Source organism: Suricata suricatta, chromosome 2 (genome assembly GCF_006229205.1).
Source record: "Suricata suricatta isolate VVHF042 chromosome 2, meerkat_22Aug2017_6uvM2_HiC, whole genome shotgun sequence".
NCBI lineage: Eukaryota > Metazoa > Chordata > Mammalia > Carnivora > Herpestidae > Suricata > Suricata suricatta.
In genome coordinates this window covers 185357601-185364138 of record NC_043701.1, presented here as the reverse complement: position 1 = coordinate 185364138, position 6538 = coordinate 185357601, and the positions used below count along the sequence as shown (strand labels likewise).

At 64.9% G+C, this 6538-nt stretch overlaps 1 long non-coding RNA gene across 2 annotated transcripts; it reads left to right on the top strand.

Annotated features, from left to right (window-relative positions):
- The first annotated feature begins 2082 nt into the window (after nt 1-2082).
- LOC115274075 lies at nt 2083-4090 on the top strand. Of its 2 annotated transcripts, none has more exons than XR_003901081.1 (3): nt 2083-2278; nt 3037-3591; nt 3920-4090. It is a non-coding gene; the product is annotated as an uncharacterized LOC115274075 (long non-coding RNA). The 2 variants fall into 2 exon arrangements; XR_003901079.1 differs by having other exon boundaries at nt 2083-2355.
- The last annotated feature ends 2448 nt before the right edge of the window (nt 4091-6538 follow it).

The window sequence follows — 6538 nt, the reverse complement described above, 5'->3', positions numbered from 1 at the left end:
AGTCACCGTCTTCCTGTGCTGGGAAGGAAAAGGTAGGGCATAGGTGACACATGACTGCGTTCCCCAGGGAGGCCACGCAGGCAAGAGGGGACCCTCCTGAGGCCCCGTGCCCCCGCCCTCGCAGGCGTTTGCCCGCTGCGGCCTGCAGGGCCCCGAGACCAGACATCCAAACTCCTTCTTTCCGGGGGCCTCCTCCCGCCGTGCTGGGCTTTGAGGAATGGGCCGCCGTGGAGACTCGGGGCTGAGCAGACGGCACACGGCCTGGGTCCGAGGGGCCTGCGCGGAGGAACTGTCCGCCCTGCGGGCCCACCCTCCCCTCGGCCGGGGCTGAGCCACAGCGCAGGAGGGAGACAGGGCCGCTGCTCCAGGTGCTGGGGAGGCGCAGGGGTGAGAGCAAGGGGGCCCCAGTCTGGGATCCCTGCCGCTGGGCCTCTGTCTCGAGCTCCAGCCCCGTTGGCTGTTTGCCCTCTAGTCCTGCGGGCCTCCCCTCCCTGTTTCCCCACAGCCATGTCCGCTGACACACGTCCCACGTGGCTGGTCCTGGTTGGTGGCGTCTGGAGGACGACCAGCAGTGGACACAGCTACAGACGTCTTGGAAGGGCCTGTGACGGATGCAGAGGACGGGGAGAGACCATGACGGCGGGGGGTGGGGGGTGCAGGGAGCGTCCAAGGATAGTGAGGGAGGAGCCCTGTAGTCTCAGGGGAGGGGGTCCGGGCCGAGGGACCAGTGGGTGCAAGATTGAGAAGGTGCCTGGTGGAGCAGAGGGACACTGAAGGTCCCCGGGGGTGCGGGGGCCAGCCCGGGGGGCCTGCTCTCATGGGGGACCCCCCCCAGTCAGGGGGTGCAGGGGCCAGCCCGGGGGGCCTGCTCTCATGGGGGTCCCCCCTCCAGTCAGGGGGTGCGGGGGCCAGCCCGGGGGCCTGCTCTCATGGGGGGGTCCCCCTCCAGTCAGGGGGTGCGGGGGCCAGCCCGGGGGGCCTGCTCTCATGGGGGACCCCCCTCCAGTCAGGGGGCGTGGGGGCCAGGCCGGGGGGCCTGCTCTCATGGGGGGGTCCCCCTCCAGTCAGGGGGTGCGGGGGCCAGCTCTCACCAAGGGCCCATTCCCCGGGCAAGGGCTCAGGTCACGTCACTGGTCTTCCGGCCACAGCAACCGTCCGGAAAGGAGGGAGCGGAGGTTTCTTCCATCTTCCACGGTGGGAAGCTGAGGTGAGCAAAGTTCGGTTTCTGTCCACACCATCCATTCGGGCTGTTTTAACTCCTGGCTGTGCAGCTGTGACAGAATCGTGTTCCGTCCGAAGCTTCCGTCTGCACCACGGCCGACCTTTCCCGCTACCACTTACCTGCATTTTATTTGTTTTAAAAGAATCAAATTAATATTTTATTTAGGAAAGACGGCCATTCTCAAATCATACATAATTCAAACTTTCCCCAAGGTAAGCTCTTCAATCTTCCGGATGGTTCTGAGTCACTTCTTCCCGGTGAAATTCGTGGGGTGGAGGGGTCAGGGTGCTGGTGGCACTGGGCCGGGCATCACTCTCTCCTGGGGCGCGTGCGGCTGCAGAGGGCAGGTCCCGGAGGGCTGCCTGGCAGAGGAAGGCCGTGTCCTTTCGCGTGAGTCCCTGCCTGGGAGTCACCTGCGGGGCCGGGCACCGGCCAGCTGGCTGCCTGGGGGGCAGGAGGGGCTCATGGGGAAGGGGCCCGGCGCACCCACCTTCCTTGTCCAACTCCAGCTTTGCTGAGAGCCTGTGTGAGCACAAGTGACTACTGGTCATGAGCCATGGCCGCTCGACCCGGTTCCTGCAGCTGGGCTCCCTGGTCAGATGCCACATTTCCCTCTGCTAGTGCGGTGGGGGGGGCTGTCACAGGTGGGGGAGGGGCTGTCACAGGTGGGGGGACTGTCACAGGTGGGAGGGGCTGCCACAGGTGGGGGAGGGGCTGTCACAGGTTGGGGGACTGTCACAGGTGGGTGGGGCTGTCACAGGTAGGGGGGCTGTCACAGGTGGGGGAGGGGCTGTCACAGGTGGGGGGGCTGTCACAGGAGGTGGGGGCTGCTGGCTCCTTCCCTCTGCTTCCTGCCCCCCGCGCCCCACAGCCCGGCCCCTGTGTCCCTGGAGGGCGGAGGACACAGAGGGTCCTCCATCCTTCCCCCAAGTAGTCCTTCGCGGACTGACCCCAGTCCTTCAGGATCCCTCCTCTGAGTTTCTGAGTCCTGAGGTCCCCTCTCACTCCCCCTCCTGCCTTCCAGCCCTCAGAGGCCCTAACCTGCCGGGTCACTAGGTACGTCCGGAGCTGTCTGCTCCCACTGGCCCCTGCCTGAGGCTGTAGGGTTGGAGTGGAAAGAATGTGACACCTTGGTATGAAGGGGGAACAGGGAGCCGGTCGGGGGGCTGGGGAGAGGGGCAAGCTCCCCCAGGTGGCGGGGCTGCTGGCCTGGGCAGGGGCACAGGAGAGGGGCAGCAGGTGCAGGGGAGAGTGGCTCAGTGCCTCTGAGCTTCAAGAAGGAGATTCAGGAAAGATCTTTGGGCTAGGGTGTAAAAGTGGGAGTCATGTGCATTTGGGGGTCACTGGGGTCCCGAGAGATGGCCTGGGCTGCACTTTGGGTAAGAAAAGATAAGGCTGTGGATGGAAACCTTTGTGGCTTTACGGCTGAACTGCGTCCCCAAATCCCTAGATGGCGTCTGAAGCCGAGTGCCAAGGGTGTGGCTGTGGGTGGGCCCCTGGAGACAGTGAGCCCGGGGAGGCTGAGCTGTCTGCTCTTGGCCACCAGTGAACTCAGCGGGTGTCAGGAGGGCGGGGAGGGTCCTGGGGTCAGGGTCCCGGGGTCCCTTCCCGCCCTGCTTGGCTGCATGCTGGTCTGGAACCGCAGACTGGCCGGCGGCCCTCACTCCGAGCACGGTACTCCAGTTTGCTGACCGTGGGCTCCGGCCGCCTGCTGGAGCCGCACCCCTCCCCTGCACACTGCTCCTCCGCCATCTGTTGACTGTGTTCATTTCGAGTCAGTCTGACCTGATTCTCACTTCCTGCTGGTTTTTAAGGACATCTGGGCTCCCTCCTGGCCTCGGGGAGGCCGAGGTCACATTTTGAACAAGTCTGGGGGCAGAGGTGGAGAAGGTCTGCTTTGCCGTGGCTCCGAACTCACTGTTCCGGGCAGGGCGGACTCCTCGTCCGGAAGACCTGGCGGTGTCTGACGGGCGGCTCTCGTGGCCCGCCTCCCTCGGCCGTGAAGTTGCCTGTGCTCCGGGGCCTGTACTGGGTGGGCCCCCTGAGCCTCCCCCTCCTCTTCTCCAGGTGAAGGCCTGCTGGCCTTCTGAGGCGGGCCAGGCCTCACCCGCTCTGGGGAGAGTGGCTTGTCCCCGGCTGGCCTCGGGCAGCGGCTCTGCGTGTTGTCGCTTCACCCTCGAGGGGGCTGACGGAGGGCTTGCCGGGGCCTTTGGTCCTGTGCAGGTCACTGTTGTCCCCTGTCTGTCCCCATCCCAACACCGGAAGTGTCCGAGGTGGCCCGCAGTCCCACTAGGCCCTTCAGGCCTGGTAGAAGGTGTGCAGGAGTGTGGCTGGAGAGTCACGACTTCCAGAGCGAGGAGCGTGACCGTGTAAGTAACCGCCACCAGCCCCCTGCGAGCACGTGACCCGCGGGTGGGAGTGTGGGCTCCTGTTTGAGTTTGGAGGCCCCGGGAGCCCTGCACCCGCCCGTCGGCTCGGCCACTGAGGGCGCTGCGGGTCTGGGGACTCACGCAGCCGCAGCCGTCCGCCTGTCCTGCCGCCCGCCCTGCAGCCCGGGGCGCCCGCGTCTCCGGCTGCTAGAGCTGCTGCCGTGAAGTTCCTCTTGGCTTCACGTCTCCGCATAAATAACTTAATTTAAATGACTCTCATCACCCAGACCTTCCCCTGAGGTTTACAAAGATTCATCTTCCTCCTTAGATTTCAGATCAGCACGGAGCACAGTGGAATGTTCTTCCAGGCTAAGCAGGGACCTAATTTCAGCTAGAAAAAAAAATCGAGTGAACTGCCTGGAAGATGGTCTCCGAGAATTCCCGACTTCTGGCAGCCACTTAAAAAGGGGCAGAAAAAAGGGAAGTTCTAAATAAAGGATTACAGGCAGCCTGTTAGCTGCTTCTGCTGCGGACGAATTACCCCAGGCGCCGAGGCTTGGAGACAGAGCTGCGTCAGCGCAGGGTCAGGCGCGGGAAGTCCGAGCCGGGTCTCCCAGGGCGACAGTCACGGTGCGCCCGGCCTGTCCTCTGTTCTTCCCCCGGGGCTCGCAGAGAGAGCCCCCTCCTTGTCCCTTCCCCCTCGGCCCCGGCGCATCCTCCGCCGTCCACGCCAGCTTCGGGCAGCTTCCAACCTCCTCCCACGCGGCTCTGACCTCCTGCCGCCCTGGTGAGGCCACGACCTGCCTGCTGTGAGCCAGGGTCGAGTCGGCCTGAGTGAGCACAGGCAGCCAGACGCTGGTCACCGTGGCGTTCGGGTGTTTCTGCGAGCGTCTTCCCGAAAGAGAGCAGTGTTGGGTTTGGTCACTGAGCAAAACCAACGTCCTCCCCAGCTGGCGTGGCCCATCGGCTCCGAAGAGGGGCCGCTCTTGGCCCTTTCCAGTGGGACACCGGGTTTTCCTGCCCTCAGGCATCAGTCCCCTGGGCCTCAGGCCTTTGGGTTTGGACCGGGACCAGCCCCTGGCTCTCCTGTGCCTCCAGCCTGTGGACAGCAGACAGGGGGACCTGTCAGCCGCAAAGTCCGTGAGTCAGTCCTCCCGAGAACTGTCTTTCTGTTTGTCTGCGTGTATCCCGCGGGCTGTTTCTGTGTGGACCCCCGGCCCCCACCCTTGTCCTGGGTCACATCTTCCCAGATGGCCCAAGGTCACCTCCCAGCTCCAGATCCCCAGGTTAGTCACATCCGAAAGGTGCCTTTTGATGTGTAAGGACACGTTCACAGGTTCTGCGGTCAGGACACTGAGGCCTCTGGGAGGCCGGCCTCCTGCAGACCACGGGCACGGGCTCCAGGCCCCCTGGGACCGCCCGGAACCGGCAGTTCTGGGGCGGACACGGGGCGGACCACGGGGCAGACCACGGAAACGCCTTTCCCAGGAGCGGGATCTGAGCTGACTCAGGTGCACTGGGATGGTGCCTGCGGAGCTGGGTTCCTTCGGGAGGGTCATTTCTGCAGAAACACCAGCAGGCCTCTGTGACCGCCGCTCTGTCCCTTTGTCTCCATGTCCATGGGGGGAACTTGTAGCCAGAGCCACTCGCACCAAGGGCTCCGTTGTGACAGCACATGGCCGGCGAGGAGAGAGCTGGCCCCGGGGCCCCTGCTCGGGCACCTGGTGTTGTGCTTTCCAGGAAGAAGCTCCCAGAAGGCTGCCTGACAGAGGCATTGGCCAGCCCTACTCTGGTGCTGCTGTGGCTCTGGGAGGCGCGGTACTGAAGGATTGGGCCGCATCCCCCGTGCTGGGGGTCCGATTCGCTCCATCCACAGGGCTGTGGTGGCCCTGGCCCCACCCCGTGCCAGAAAGCTGCTGGTGCCAGGCCCCGGGTCTTGCACCCAGGATGGGGCGTCGTGATGCGCACAGCGGGCTCGGGGGCCGCCGTTCCGGAGCCAGGCCCCCAGTGGTCTGCGCCCGCGTGCGCAGAGCGATGCCACCCAGGCACGGGCGCCTCCGCCGCTGTCAGTCTCACGTCCTTGACCGTCAGTCGGCTCCTGGGATTGGCCTCCATCTTTGCTAGTCTGTAGTGCAGAGAACTCTGAATCACCCGCTCACTTAGTGTCCGGTTCCAGACGCTTTTCCATCCAACAAAAGTTCCTTTCAGACCCTGGGGTCTCCTACCCGGGGTCCCAGGTGACTTCTCTTCCCTGCTGATGTCGGGGACGGAAGACCCTGGGGTGCTGCTCCTTCCTACTGATGTCTAGACCTTTCACTGGCTCCGTGGGGCTGGGGGACCCTGACAGATGGCGTCGGGAGAACCCGGGGCCCCCCAGAAGGGTCCTGTTCCCCAGCTGTGGGGGTGTGGGTGTGGACAGGGCCCTCCCTTCAAGGACCTGTCTAGGCCACGTCCTTTCCTGGTGGGCTGGCCAGTGTGGCCCACTTCGGGATGACTGCCGGTCGTATCGGCCCCCGGGGCTCGGCCGCAGCCACTGTTGGGGTCTGTGGCTCAGCTCCAGGGCCCCATGGTGTTCCCTCTCCCCTCCCCCAGATGCTCCTGACACCGCCCTGCGCCCTAGATGCCATCCTCGCCTGCGGCCAGATCTGCAGCAGGTCACAGGTGTCCCTCGGCGGCCGCGGTGCTGGGCCTGGGACCTCCGCCCCCACCCCCACCGCTCGCCATTCTGCACATTGTCCCACTGACTGCACAGCCGAGTAACCATTACCATCCTTGTTTTAGGAGGAGAAGCTGGACTTTGGGAGCTGGTCCAGGCCATGGGGTGCAGGGGCCCTGCCCTCAGGTACCGGTCAGCGGACCCTCCCCCTGCCTCTCTGTGACTACTGTCACTCCCCAGTCGGCCCCTGACAAGCACATGCCCCGCCTTGACCCTTGCCCCTACTCCCTG